The sequence below is a fragment of the Salmo salar genome, chromosome ssa27 (assembly GCF_905237065.1).
Source record: "Salmo salar chromosome ssa27, Ssal_v3.1, whole genome shotgun sequence".
Lineage (NCBI taxonomy): Eukaryota > Metazoa > Chordata > Actinopteri > Salmoniformes > Salmonidae > Salmo > Salmo salar.
In genome coordinates this window covers 25,410,766-25,425,802 of record NC_059468.1, presented here as the reverse complement: position 1 = coordinate 25,425,802, position 15,037 = coordinate 25,410,766, and the positions used below count along the sequence as shown (strand labels likewise).

Here is a 15,037-nt window from a genome sequence, read left to right as displayed (position 1 = left end):
GCCCGCGTTGGTTTGTCTCTCTCTCCCGGTCTCCCTGCAATGTTGTTATCCAGTGGAGTGTGAGATGAGGTTCTTCCCTCTGTCTGTGTCACATCATACAGAAACAGCAGCAGCAACACACTCTGCACACACACAGTACTGTTCTGTCTTGTTCTATCCTATCAGATTTCATACAGCAGGCAGCAGCCACAGCAACAACCAGCCCAGACACCTCGGGTCACAGCACAGCAAGTCATCTCCAAAAGGACCAATCAGTGCTTGACGCCCTCAAGCTGGAGTCAACTACGTAACTATGTTAGTGTCGCATCCCCCCCAGTGTTAGAGTCACATCCCCCAATGTTACCCCAGTGTTAGTGTCGCATCCCCCCCAGTGTTAGAGTCACATCCCCCAATGTTACCCCAGTGTTAGTGTCGCATCCCCCAATGTTACCCCAGTGTTAGAGTCACATCCCCCAATGTTACCCCAGTGTTAGTGTCGCATCCCCCAATGTTACCCCATGGCCCCCAGTGTTAGAGTCACATCCCCCAATGTTACCCCAGTGTTAGTGTCGCATCCCCCCAGTGTTAGAGTCACATCCCCCAATGTTACCCCAGTGTTAGTGTCGCATCCCCCAATGTTACCCCAGTGTTAGAGTCACATCCCCCCAATGTTACCCCAGTGTTAGTGTCGCATCCCCCAATGTTACCCCAGTGTTAGAGTCACATCCCCCAATGTTACCCCAGTGTTAGTGTCGCATCCCCCAATGTTACCCCAGTGTTAGTGTCGCATCCCCCCCAGTGTTAGAGTCACATCCCCCAATGTTACCCCAGTGTTAGAGTCACATCCCCCAATGTTACCCCAGTGTTAGTGTCGCATCCCCCCAGTGTTAGAGTCACATCCCCCAATGTTACCCCAGTGTTAGAGTCACATCCCCCAATGTTACCCCAGTGTTAGAGTCACATCCCCCAATGTTACCCCAGTGTTAGTGTCGCATCCCCCCAGTGTTAGAGTCACATCCCCCAATGTTACCCCAGTGTTAGTGTCGCATCCCCCCAGTGTTAGAGTCACATCCCCCAATGTTACCCCAGTGTTAGAGTCACATCCCCCAATGTTACCCCAGTGTTAGAGTCACATCCCCCAATGTTACCCCAGTGTTAGAGTCACATCCCCCAATGTTACCCCAGTGTTAGTGTCGCATCCCCCCCAGTGTTAGAGTCACATCCCCCAATGTTACCCCAGTGTTAGTGTCGCATCCCCCCCAGTGTTAGAGTCACATCCCCCAATGTTACCCCAGTGTTAGTGTCGCATCCCCCAATGTTACCCCAGTGTTAGTGTCGCATCCCCCAATGTTACCCCAGTGTTAGTGTCGCATCCCCCCAGTGTTAGAGTCACATCCCCCAATGTTACCCCAGTGTTAGTGTCGCATCCCCCAATGTTACCCCAGTGTTAGTGTCGCATCCCCCAATGTTACCCCAGTGTTAGTGTCGCATCCCCCAGTGTTAGAGTCACATCCCCCAATGTTACCCCAGTGTTAGTGTCGCATCCCCCAATGTTACCCCAGTGTTAGTGTCGCATCCCCCCAGTGTTAGAGTCACATCCCCCAATGTTACCCCAGTGTTAGTGTCGCATCCGCCAATGTTACCCCAGTGTTAGCGTCACATCCCCCCAGTGTTAGCGTCACATCCCCCCAGTGTTAGCGTCACATCCCCCCAGTGTTAGCGTCACATCCCCCCCAGTGTTAGCGTCACATCCCCCCAGTGTTAGCGTCACATCCCCCCCAGTGTTAGCGTCACATCCCCCCAGTGTTAGCGTCACACCCCCCCAGTGTTAGCGTCACATCCCCCCCAGTGTTAGCGTCACATCCCCCCAGTGTTAGCGTCACATCCCCCCAGTGTTAGAGTCACATCCCCCAGTGTTAGAGTCACATCCCCCCAGTGTTAGAGTCACATCCCCCAGTGTTAAAGTCACATCCCCCAGTGTTAGAGTCACATCCCCCAGTGTTAGAGTCACATCCCCCAGTGTTAAAGTCACATCCCCCCAGTGTGTATGGGGCAAAATAATGACCTATAACTGGATGCACACAGCTTTGTTTCCCCAGTCTCATCAGGTCTGTACTAATGACAGGAGAGGAACGAATGATACGTGTCAAGTTATCCACAATCCTGAGGGAGACCTCTGATTTCCCATCACCGCTATGGGACTTCTATTTAATCACATCGGCAGTGTGTACTTTGAAAGGGCCAGTCGCCAGGCGATCCTTGGGAAATGTCTACTTGAGCAGTGCAGCAGAAGAGACTGCTGCACTGGCTTCCCAACAACAGGACAACTATCAGACACAAGCTTTAACCTCCCTCCTCCCTGTTATCCTGAGAAAATTGCTAAGGGCCTCCGGTTGATAACAGTGTGTTGGACAGGCAAAATCAGACACGGCGTGATGTGAACTGTGTCTGGAGTCTGGACAAACACGTCTGGCAGTAGTTATAGTACACTACATGGAAAAGTATGTGGACACCAAAGTATGTGGACACCTGCTTGTCGAACATCTCATTCCAAAATGATGGCCATTAACATGGAGTTTATCCCCCCTTTGCTGCTATAACAACCTCCACTCTTCTGGGAAGGCTTTCCACTAGATGTTGGAACATTCCTGGTGGGACTTGCTTCCATTCAGCCACAAGAGCATTAGTGAGATCGGGCACGGATGTTGGGCGATTAGGCCTGGCTCGCAATGAGCGTTCCAATTCATCCCAAAGGTGTTCGATGGGGTTGAGGTCAGGGCTCTGTGCAGACCAGTCAAGTTCTTCCACACCGATCTCGACAAACCATTTCTGTATGGACCATTGTGCATTGTCATGCTGAAACAGGAAAGGGCCTTCCCCAAACTATTGCCAATGTTCGAAGCACAGAATTGTCTAGAATGTCATTGTATGCTGTAGCATTAAGATTTCCCTTCACTGGAACTAAGGGACCTAGCCCAAACCATGAAAAACCCCAGACCATTATTCCTCCTCCAAACTTTACAGTTAGCACTATGGAGTCGGGCAGGTAGTGTTCTCCTGGCATCCGCCAAACCCAGATTTGTCCTTCTGACTGCTAGATGGTGAAGCGTGATTCATCACTCCAGAGAACGCATTTCCACTGCTCCAGAGTACAATGGCGGGGAGCTTTACACCACTCCAGCCGACGCTTGGTATTGCACATGGTGATCTTAGTCTTGTATGCGGCTGCTCGGCCATGGAAACCCATTTCATGATGCTCCCGACGAACAGTTCTTGTGCTGGCGTTCCTTCCAGAGGCAGTTTGGAACTCTGTAGTGAGTGTTGCAACAGCGGACAGACGATCTTTACGCTCTACAGCACTCAGCGGTCCCGTTCTGTGAGCTTGTGTGGCCTACCACTTCGCAGCTGAGCTGTTGTTACTCCAAGACATTTCCACTTCACAATAACAGCAATTACAGTTGACCGAGGTAGCTCTAGACGAACTGACTTGTTGGAGAAGGTGGCATCCGATGACAGTGCCCCGTTGAAAGTAACTGAGCTCTTCAGTAAGGCCATTCTACTGCCAATGTTTGTCTCTGGAGACTGCATAGCTGTGTGCTCGATTTTATATACCTGTCAGCAACAGGTGTGGCTGAAATAGCCGAACCCAATAATTTGAATGAGTGTCCACATACATTTGGCAGGTAGTGTAGGTGCTAAACCTGAGAAAAGGAATTCAGACAATGGTGATCCAACATTCCAAAGACTAGAATACAATGACAGTCCAAGAGTGACATGTTTCTAAGGCGTTGCCTACCTGACAACCAGATGTCTTATATGTCTCTGTGTATTGCTTCATTTGGCTTTTAAAGTGCACGCCTAATTGTAGAGGAACAGGGTGTAGCTAGCCTTCCATGTGACCTGGTGTTCACTTCCCTGTACCCTGCTGTGGCCTTTACCCACGCCACACTACCCTCACTGTTGTTTTCAACGTGTCGCACAGAGCTAAATTCCAAATGGCACCCTATTCCCTATATAGTATACTAGGGCCCTGGTCAAAAGTAGTGCACTATATACGGAATAAGATGCCATTTGAGACTCATCCCATGAGACTATTGTAGACATGGCATGACATCCCAATGAATCATCAGAACCAGACAAATGACACTTTCTCATGACACACTGACTTACTCCCTGTCATAATCAACTACTGTCATTTAATAGGAAACCAAACAACCACAACAAAACCTGATCTAATGAGTGAAGTTGGAGCAGGGTAAACACGGACAGGATAACCACGTCAATCATAGGGTTTCGCCGATTTGAATCACACAGTAAACATGATCAAGATTGCAGCTAACATTAAGTGATCTTGATCTGGAAGCTGTTTGTCTTGTTCAGTGGGTCACAGAATAACTAAGCCTCTATTATAAAATCATTAGTAAAATCGATGAATAGGTATTCTGCAATGCAGCCAGATAGGACTTTAGGTGGATTCCTTGTTTTGAATATCACAGCCAGGACATTTCCTTATCTGGTTAGGTAATGAATAGTACAGTGAGGTTCAGATTAGAATCCTGGGTGAATTTGGTGTTATTGAGTTTTTCCAGCATCAATTCATATTAGTGGATATTAAAGTGGATCAACATATTTTCCCACCATCAGGAATGTCAATGTAATGGAATGACCTTTGAGAAATGTACCTGTCTGTTGAAAATTGTGTCTCTTCAGTTGTTCTTGTTCCAATCATTGCCTCTACTAACAGGCTCTGAAGGCCATGGCAACAAGTGCTCTAACAACGTTCATGTCCAAATAGAAAATCAATTTGGCCAGGGTCAATAGCAGTAAGGAGAATCTAAAGATCACCAACAATGGTCTGACGAGGAGAGATCAATACCTTCATTTTATGATAAGCATTTACTCTCTCTCTCATTCCTTTTCTCTGTATTTCTCTTTATTTTTTCATCCCTCTCTTAATGTCTGTCCTTGGCTTCGATACATCTCGCCACCTCCTCCCTCTGTTTCTGCTATGACATCTTCAGAAAAGGTTTACAAGTTTCACCTGAAACACACGGATAGTATTAAACTATAATAAGAAAGCATTTACAGTTTCTGGTGAGTGAATTGTTAATTCCATTGCTATTGGAGAAATTAGGAATAATGGAAATGGTTTTGTAGCCTAAACTAAATTCAATAATTTAGGCTTGCAGGGGGGGAAAGGAATGGGAGTTCTCTGAAGATAGAGAGGCTTTTGAAGCCTGGAAATTAGAGTAGGTGAGGAGAAGCACAAAGTGAAAGTTTTAGTGCCAACAAAGCCCTTTTCACTACAACCACAGTTGTCAAACACTCTGCTGACAGAGGCTTGCTGACAGTGTTTTTATTTGATTTATTTTACCGTTATTTTACCAGGTAAGTTGACTGAGAACACAGTCTCATCTACAGCAACGACCTGGGGAATAGTTTCAGGGGAGAGGAGGAGGATGAATGAGCCAATTGTAAGCTGGGGATGATTAGGTGGCCGTGATGGTATGAGGGACAGCTTGGGAATTTAGCCAGGACACCGGGGTTAACACCCCTACTCTTACGATAAGTGCCATGGGATCTTTAATGACCTCAGAGAGTCAGGACACCTGTTTAACGTCCCATCCGAAAGACGGCACCCTACACAGGGCAGTGTCCCCAATCACTGCCCTGGGGCATTGGGATATTTTTTAGACCAGAGGAAAGAGTGCCTCCTACTGGCCCTCCAACACCAGTATGACTGTGGCTGAGGGAGAGGAATGGCTCTGAGGTGGCTCAAGAGTACTTCCTGTTTCCTAGACTACCTTATTGAGCTTGTGTGATCAGAATCTACATCTCATATAAACATCCCTGTGGTTAACAGAACAAACCTGCCTAAACCATTAGCATCCCAACACACACACACACAGACGCATGCATGCACAGACACACAAACACTTATCAACCGGGGGCCCTTAGCAATTTTCACAATTTAACTCTCAGCCCCTGAGGTAAACCAGTTTAATGTTCAAAGGTGTCAAATGGAGCATGTTGAAGTAATTGCCTCTCAGAGTGTCAGAGTGGAGAACCAGACACCTCACTGTTTACATCCGAATGATGGTAACAAACACTTTTCAAGCTTTCTGAAGTGGATAATCAAGCATGTGTGAGATAGATATACATTAGCCTAGATCAGTAAGGCCTATTTAAATAAATTGGACAATAATCCTGTTATACGTTTATGGCATCCCTATCACTAGGTCTAGCTATCAGTAGAATCAAGGTTGAGAAGCCCAGTGGGTGCAGTGCAGACACCTTCACACTAGAGGTCGACCGATTAATCGGAATGGACGATTAATTAGGGCCGATTTCAAGTTTTCATAACAATCGGTAATCTGTATTTTTGGCCACCGATTTGATGTTTTTTTTTTTAAATGATTATTATTTTAGTACACCTTTATTTAACTAGGCAAGTCAGATTAAGAACACATTCTTATTTTCAATGACGGCCTAGGAACGGGGGTTAACTGCTTTGTTCAGAGGGGATTCAGAGATTCGTTTTTGCAACCTTCCGGTTACTAGTCCAACGCTCTAACTACCTGCTTTACATTGCACTCCACGAGGAGCCTGCATGGCAGGCTGACTACCTGTTACGCGAGGGCAGCAAGAAGCCAAGGTAAGTTGCTTGCTAGCATTAAACTTATCTTATAAAAAACTATCAATCTTAACATAAATCACTAGTTAAACTAGTAATATCATCAACCATGTGTAGTTATCTAACATGTCCTGCGTTGCATATAATCGATGCGGTGCTTGTTAATTTATCATTGAATCACAGCCTACTTCGACAAACGGGTGTTGATTTAACAAGCGCATTTGCGAAAAAAGCACTGTCGTTGCACCAATGTATCTAACCATAAACATCAATGCCTTTCTTTAAAACCAATACACAAGTATATATTTTAAACCTGCATATTTAGTTAATATTGCCTGCTAACATGAAAATGTGTCACTTATCTTGCGTTCATTGCACGCAGTCAGGGTATATGCAACAGTTTGGGCCAGCTGGCTCGTTGCGAACTAATTTGCCAGAATTTTATGTAATTATGACATAACATTGAAGGTTGTGCAATGTAACAGGAATATTTAGACTTAGGGACGCCACCCGTTAGATAAAATACGGAACGGTTCCGTATTTCACTGAAAGAAAAAAACTTTTGTTTTTGAGATGATAGTTTCCGGATTCGACCATATTAATGACCTAAGGCTCGTATTTCTGTGTGTTATTATGTTATAATTAAGTCTATGATTTGATATTTGATAGAGCAGTCTGACTGAGCGGTGGTAGGCAGCAGCAGGCTCGTAAGCATTCATTCAAACAGCACTTTCATGCGTTTTGCCAGCAGCTCTTCGCTGTGCTTCAAGCTGTTTATGACTTCAAGCCGGGTGGGTATAATTTGTGGAACGTTCCAACAGGAATCCATTCCAAAAACTTCCTAAATAACAAGGTTGCCAAAAAACAACACATACAAAGTTGTATAGCGGCAGAATAAGATACCGGATAGGGGTGGTCTATTTCATTGCGTTTTTCACTCATCACGTTTATTCCGAAAAATGTCTGTCCTCACTCTGGCTGCCTATGGACAAACATTAAGAATAAGCTACGTGGAGAGTTGATGCCTATTCGGCAGCTAGTTAGCTAGGTTTGTATGCGTTGCTACTTTGTATGCGTTGTTGGTTGGCAACCTTTTACTTTACATTTTTTGGAACAGATTCCTGTTGGAACGTTCCACAAATTATACCCACCCCTTCAAGCCTGTCAACTCCCAAGATTAGGCTGGTGTAACCGATGTGAAATGGCTAGCTAGTTAGCCGGGTGCGCGCTAATAGCGTTTCAAACGTCACTCGCTCTGAGACTTGGGGTAGTTGTTCCCCTTGCTCTACATGGGTAACGCTGCTTCGAGGGTGGCTGTTGTCGATGTGTTCCTGGTTCGAGCCCAGGTAGGAGCGAGGAGAGGGACGGAAGCTATACTGTTACACTGGCAATACTAAAGTGCCTATAAGAACATCCAATAGTCAAAGGTATATGAAATACAAATCGTATATAGAGAGAAATAGTCCTATAATTCCTATAATAACTACAGCCTAAAACTTCTTACCTGGGAATATTGAAGACTCATGTTAAAAGGAACCACCAGCTTTCATATGTTCTCATGTTCTGAGCAAGGAACTTAAACGTTAGCTTTCTTACATGGCACATATTGCACTTTTACTTTCTTCTCCAACACTTTGTTTTGCATTATTTAAACCAAATTGAACATGTTTCATTATTTATTTGAGGCTAAATTGATTTTATTGATGTATTATATTAAGTTAAAATAAGTGTTCATTCAGTATTGTTGTAATTGTCATTATTACACATAAATATATACATATACATACATTAAAAAAAAAACATGTATGTATGTGTTTTTTCAAAAAAATCGTCCGATTAATCGGCATCGGCTTTTTTGGTCCTCTAATTATCGGTATCGGTGTAGAAAAATCATAAATCGGTCAACCTCTACTTCACACATTGTCTCTAATCCCAGCTGTAGAAACACTTGGACAACTGAAGTGTGCTCCTGTCACTCAGAAGGTGACCAAAGTCCTCGTGGTTCCCAGTGTTTTAGAAGAACGTAGTCGTGTTGGTTCCCAGTGTTTTAGAAGAACGTAGTCGTGTTGGTTCCCAGTGTTTTAGAAGAACGTAGTCGTGTTGGTTCCCAGTGTTGTAGAAGAACGTAGTCGTGTTGGTTCCCAGTGTTGTAGAAGAACGTAGTCGTGTTGGTTCCCAGTGTTTTAGAAGAACGTAGTCGTGTTGGTTCCCAGTGTTTTAGAAGAACGTAGTCGTGTTGGTTCCCAGTGTTTTAGAAGAACGTAGTCGTGTTGGTTCCCAGTGTTTTAGAAGAACGTGAGTCGTGTTGGTTCCCAGTGTTTTAGAAGAACGTAGTCGTGTTGGTTCCCAGTGTTTTAGAAGAACGTAGTCGTGTTGGTTCCCAGTGTTTTAGAAGAACGTAGTCGTGTTGGTTCCCAGTGTTTTAGAAGAACGTGAGTCGTGTTGGTTCCCAGTGTTTTAGAAGAACGTAGTCGTGTTGGTTCCCAGTGTTTTAGAAGAACGTAGTCGTGTTGGTTCCCAGTGTTTTAGAAGAACGTAGTCGTGTTGGTTCCCAGTGTTTTAGAAGAACGTAGTCGTGTTGGTTCCCAGTGTTTTAGAAGAACGTGAGTCGTGTTGGTTCCCAGTGTTTTAGAAGAACGTAGTCGTGTTGGTTCCCAGTGTTTTAGAAGAACGTGAGTCGTGTTGGTTCCCAGTGTTTTAGAAGAACGTAGTCGTGTTGGTTCCCAGTGTTTTAGAAGAACGTAGTCGTGTTGGTTCCCAGTGTTTTAGAAGAACGTAGTCGTGTTGGTTCCCAGTGTTTTAGAAGAACGTAGTCGTGTTGGTTCCCAGTGTTTTAGAAGAACGTGAGTCGTGTTGGTTCCCAGTGTTTTAGAAGAACGTAGTCGTGTTGGTTCCCAGTGTTTTAGAAGAACGTAGTCGTGTTGGTTCCCAGTGTTTTAGAAGAACGTAGTCGTGTTGGTTCCCAGTGTTTTAGAAGAACGTAGTCGTGTTGGTTCCCAGTGTTTTAGAAGAACGTAGTCGTGTTGGTTCCCAGTGTTTTAGAAGAACGTAGTCGTGTTGGTTCCCAGTGTTTTAGAAGAACGTAGTCGTGTTGGTTCCCAGTGTTTTAGAAGAACGTAGTCGTGTTGGTTCCCAGTGTTTTAGAAGAACGTAGTCGTGTTGGTTCCCAGTGTTTTATTAGAACGTAGTCGTGTTGGTTCCCAGTGTTTTAGAAGAACGTAGTCGTGTTGGTTCCCAGTGTTTTAGTAGAACGTAGTCGTGTTGGTTCCCAGTGTTTTAGAAGAACGTAGTCGTGTTGGTTCCCAGTGTTTTAGAAGAACGTAGTCGTGTTGGTTCCCAGTGTTTTAGAAGAACGTAGTCGTGTTGGTTCCCAGTGTTTTAGAAGAACGTAGTCGTGTTGGTTCCCAGTGTTTTAGAAGAACGTAGTCGTGTTGGTTCCCAGTGTTTTAGAAGAACGTAGTCGTGTTGGTTCCCAGTGTTTTAGAAGAACGTAGTCGTGTTGGTTCCCAGTGTTTTAGAAGAACGTGAGTCGTGTTGGTTCCCAGTGTTTTATTAGAACGTAGTCGTGTTGGTTCCCAGTGTTTTATTAGAACGTAGTCGTGTTGGTTCCCAGTGTTTTAGAAGAACGTAGTCGTGTTGGTTCCCAGTGTTTTAGAAGAACGTAGTCGTGTTGGTTCCCAGTGTTTTAGAAGAACGTAGTCGTGTTGGTTCCCAGTGTTTTAGAAGAACGTAGTCGTGTTGGTTCCCAGTGTTTTAGAAGAACGTAGTCGTGTTGGTTCCCAGTGTTTTAGAAGAACGTAGTCGTGTTGGTTCCCAGTGTTTTAGAAGAACGTAGTCGTGTTGGTTCCCAGTGTTTTAGAAGAACGTAGTCGTGTTGGTTCCCAGTGTTTTAGAAGAACGTAGTCGTGTTGGTTCCCAGTGTTTTAGAAGAACGTAGTCGTGTTGGTTCCCAGTGTTTTAGAAGAACGTAGTCGTGTTGGTTCCCAGTGTTTTAGAAGAACGTAGTCGTGTTGGTTCCCAGTGTTTTAGAAGAACGTAGTCGTGTTGGTTCCCAGTGTTTTAGAAGAACGTAGTCGTGTTGGTTCCCAGTGTTTTAGAAGAACGTAGTCGTGTTGGTTCCCAGTGTTTTAGAAGAACGTAGTCGTGTTGGTTCCCAGTGTTTTAGAAGAACGTAGTCGTGTTGGTTCCCAGTGTTTTAGAAGAACGTAGTCGTGTTGGTTCCCAGTGTTTTAGAAGAAGGTAGTCGTGTTGGTTCCCAGTGTTTTAGAAGAAGGTAGTCGTGTTGGTTCCCAGTGTTTTAGAAGAAGGTAGTCGTGTTGGTTCCCAGTGTTTTAGAAGAACGTAGTCGTGTTGGTTCCCAGTGTTTTAGAAGAACGTTGTCGTGTTAGTTCCCAGTGTTTTAGAAGAATGTAGTCGTGTGTGCTGAAGAAGTGCACTTCAAGTCCCCTCCACCACAGCTGCCAGTATCCCTATGGCTCATTTTGACCTGACATAGTACACCACTAATGTAGGGGTTGAATTTATGACAGATATGACCGCACGCACTGTTGTCTGCTTCAATCTATGTTGTCAAACACAATCACTATTATATTACTATCAGTGAAAAACTAGGATGTCTAGCTGAGCTGTAAGCATTTCGTTGGACGTAACTACTATCAGTCAATAAACTCACTGTGGTATAGTACAGCAGAGAGTAACCGTCTCCCTGAGGGAAGCATCCAACATGTGGTCAAACTAATGTGATGATTGTTATGTTACAGTAGTAGTGGTTGTCTGCACTGCATACTGCCAAACTAGCCAGAGAATCTGGGAAGGTTTGAAGCCTGCGCTCTTCTTTTTAATCCCAGTAGACAGACTACACACACACACACACACACACACACACACACACACACACACACACACACGTCCACACGGACCGAGGGAGGGCGTTTCTCTTGGCACAGGGGAACAGTAAGTGCCAGCCTGCCATACCAGTGGTAGGGAGAAACCTCTAAGCCTGTTGGTGTCAATAAAGTCAATGCTGTTTGTCTGTCTAATGACAGGGTATGCTAGTCTTTAGCTACTGGCCCAGTCATCAATCTGAACTCAATCCTTCTGATATAATAGAACATAAGCATCTTTATGTTATGGAGGCCATTGCCGGGTAACACTGGGCATCTCAATATACCATCAGGGTACTAAGTAGAATATAATACACCTACTGTCACCTGCTGCTGGTCTTGCTGTGTGACTATATACCCAGTTTATATCTGTACCCATGCAGGAAGTACATTTGCATCTCAACACCAGGGTAATGTCACTGTTATAAAAATTGAGTGCCAAATACTAGAGAACATTAATTTCATTGACTATAAAACTAAAAACGGTAGTGCTTGAAGAGAATAGACAAACAAAATCTTCGCAAGAGGCCAATGCTCTAGTCTCTACATTTGTCTTGAAAGTGTAAAAGCTTCTTTATATTAATACCATGTATGCCAAGTCTAATGTCTTCTTATCCATAATACATGTGTGGCTTTTTGAAAAGCATACAATATGAAATAGGAAGGAATTAATATACTTCTCAGTAAAAACTGAGAACTCATGGCAAACGCAGGGCAGCAAGCAAGGAGATGCACCCCATTCAACTTTGAATTGATCCCCCAAATTGTAACTGCTGCATTACAATATATTAAATTGCCTACTAGCCTAACTAAGCAGAAACTTTGATTCTGCGCTCCAACTAGTTGAAGCAGATTACACCTATCATCCTATAGCGGTCTCCCTGCAACCCATGTGCCCTATCACCCTAGTCGAGTTTTTCAACTGTGAAGTTGAGAAACACGGCTACTATCTCCCTAATCAATATTCCCCCCAAAATTTGGTTCATTCCTCAAATCGGCTGTTCGACGCCCGCCTTCCTCGCATTGCGGTGCTGCGGCATAATAAAAATAAAAAAAGACATATCAATGAAGTTTCGGGAAAATGTGCCTATAGCAACCCAAACCCACACCTCAATACCATTCGAAATAAACGGACCTGTCGACATGAAGACGCAACTTTCTACATTCGCTGATGAAGGAGTCTGGAGACCACTTACCATAGAAGACCATCCATGAATAGCAGTCGGTCGTTAGGCTACTGTTGAATTGAAACTCGTTGGATTTGTGCAGTGCGGCTCCACCACCTCAGAAAACCCCGCATTTAATAAAGAATTTACATAAAATGAATACGTCTTGGTAAACCCTCAAAACAAATTGTATTCAAAACTCTGAGGAACGTTCTCTACCGTGCACGAATATTCCCAGACGTAGTACGTTGCTATTCAGACTATGCACCCAGACCCACTCCTATTCTCCGGTAAAATGTTGAGGAGGAGTGACAGATCGGGCAAGCAGCTGCGCTATGGTCTCTGGGACATGTAGTGCGTAATTGCACTCAGAACGTGGAGAGCGTTCCCACTGGAAACAGATGTCAATTCGGCGTCTATTCCACGTTGGTTCAATTTAATGTCATTGAAATGACGTGGAAACAACGTTGATTCAAACAGTTGATTCAACACATATATAGTAATGCTTTATGTAGAGTCAATGTATTAGGCTAGATCTAGCGTGTTATACATTATTAGAATGGCATTTAATTGTTTTAGAACACCACTTGTATTTGCAGAACAAGATACCTTGATAGATGAGTATTAAGAACACAGGGTATTAAGAACACAAAGACAATAGCTGTAGTCTGTCCATCTTCAACAAGCCTACATGGGTATTTTGGGAGTGAGCCCTCCTTTGGTTAATAAATGAAGAAAGACAATGACAGTCATCTTTGGCTTCCTGATAATCCCCTCATAGGCTGATTGAAAGAATAATTCAGCATGGCCATAACTTATATTTAGGCACTCAAAGTTGACAAAACCAGTAGAAAATAATATACAAGCACCCCTTACTGTTCTTTAACCTTTATTAGGAATCGACCCCTCCCTGTTCAATTCCGCTACATTGTTTCTTTGAGCCTACCCCCTCCCTGCTTATGACTTGGTCCTCTGACTGAATAGACCATTGAGTTTAGGGCTGCAACAGGGTGTGGGGAGTGGTGAAAACTGTATGGATCAAAAGAAAGCCCGTTACTTACACTTCTTCATAGAAAAAGGGCCATTAATGGTGAGAGTGTAGGAATGTCATAAACCCCTTTTTAACACTATTTATCACTTTGATGAATACAGTATAGCTAAAAATAAAAGCATTTTATTTCCGCAAAACTGAAAAAGAGCCGATGGCAGCTTGGAAATGTTCTTTTGCGCAATATTTTGGTGAGGTCTGTTGTCATATACAATGTTTTCTCACAGTCACAACCCACCACAGCTGTTATCATTGTACTGTATGCGTACTGTAGCCTGCCTACATTTATTTATGGTTGAGAGGACACAGAGGCAGTGTCAGAATATATCTACCATATTTCTTGGTACATTAGACATGAAGGTAGGGCTATCTATCTGAGTTTAAATTAAGTGTACCATGAATGGATTTGATTAATGGATTTGATTAATGAATACTGCTATATTCACCCACTGCTTTTCATTATAACCCAATGCCATATTGTTTTACATTTTCTGCTTGGAAATCAGTTTTGATTAAATAAGTCTTGGTTAAATCAGGAAAATGCCTGTGTTAATAAAGCACTATGTAGGCGACACATGGAGTAGAACCCCATGAAAAGACTCAAACACTAACGGCATCTGACAAACCACCGACAGTATCATTTGAATAAAAGTGTTTTGAATTGTGTGCATTCTTGTATAGTTGACCCTTTCCACCTGGTTCTAGAAGCAAACAACTGTAGCTGGCCTTATGCTCTACTTCCTCACTCCCCATTCATTTGATTTTGTGACTTGTCAGTTTGATTGTCTATTTTAAAGACACACCTCTGCTTTATTGACTCAGAGCATGACACTGTCTGAGTGTGTGTGTGTGTGTGTGTGTGTGTGTGTGTGTGTGTGTGTGTGTGTGTGTGTGTGTGTGTGTGTGTGTGTGTGTGTGTGTGTGCGTGTGTGTGCGCGTGTGCGTGTATTTACCTCTGCTATATTAAATTAGATCATGACAGATTGCTCCAGACGGTCAGTCCTCTCCAACCTAACTTAATTTTACACACCAACATCATCAGTCAGTAGATTAGCAGAGATTGTCAGTAGCGATTTCCTCTCAGTTACAGTAATCAATGATGTCATGTTATTCAGAAACAGTTGCTAGTGTTTATTGAATATTAATTAAGAGAATAGCATAAAATATGAGCTATAGATGCATGAAAAAAACTGAAATTATACAAAATATGAGGGAATTTAGGATACACATGGATAATTATTGTTTATTATAACCAGTGGAAATGAAGTAGGCCTATAGCCAATACTGAGAGAACTTAATGGAAATAGAGCTGCCGCCGCCATCTTTG

General features: G+C 43.6%; 1 protein-coding gene across 6 annotated transcripts in view; it reads right to left on the bottom strand.

Moving 5' to 3' along the window:
* LOC106588814 (phosphoprotein associated with glycosphingolipid-enriched microdomains 1) overlaps positions 1-12,976 on the bottom strand; it is a 100,212-nt gene extending 87,236 nt beyond the window's left edge. For 2 of the 6 annotated variants that reach the window (XM_014178258.2, XM_045709298.1), the window contains exon 1: positions 12,693-12,976. The gene's annotated coding sequence lies outside the window, so the exon portion shown is untranslated. The remainder of the gene's footprint in view (positions 1-12,692) is intronic. The other 4 variants (XM_045709299.1, XM_014178259.2, XM_045709300.1 and 1 more) reach the window with 3 other exon arrangements.
* Between the last annotated feature and the right edge of the window lie 2,061 nt (positions 12,977-15,037).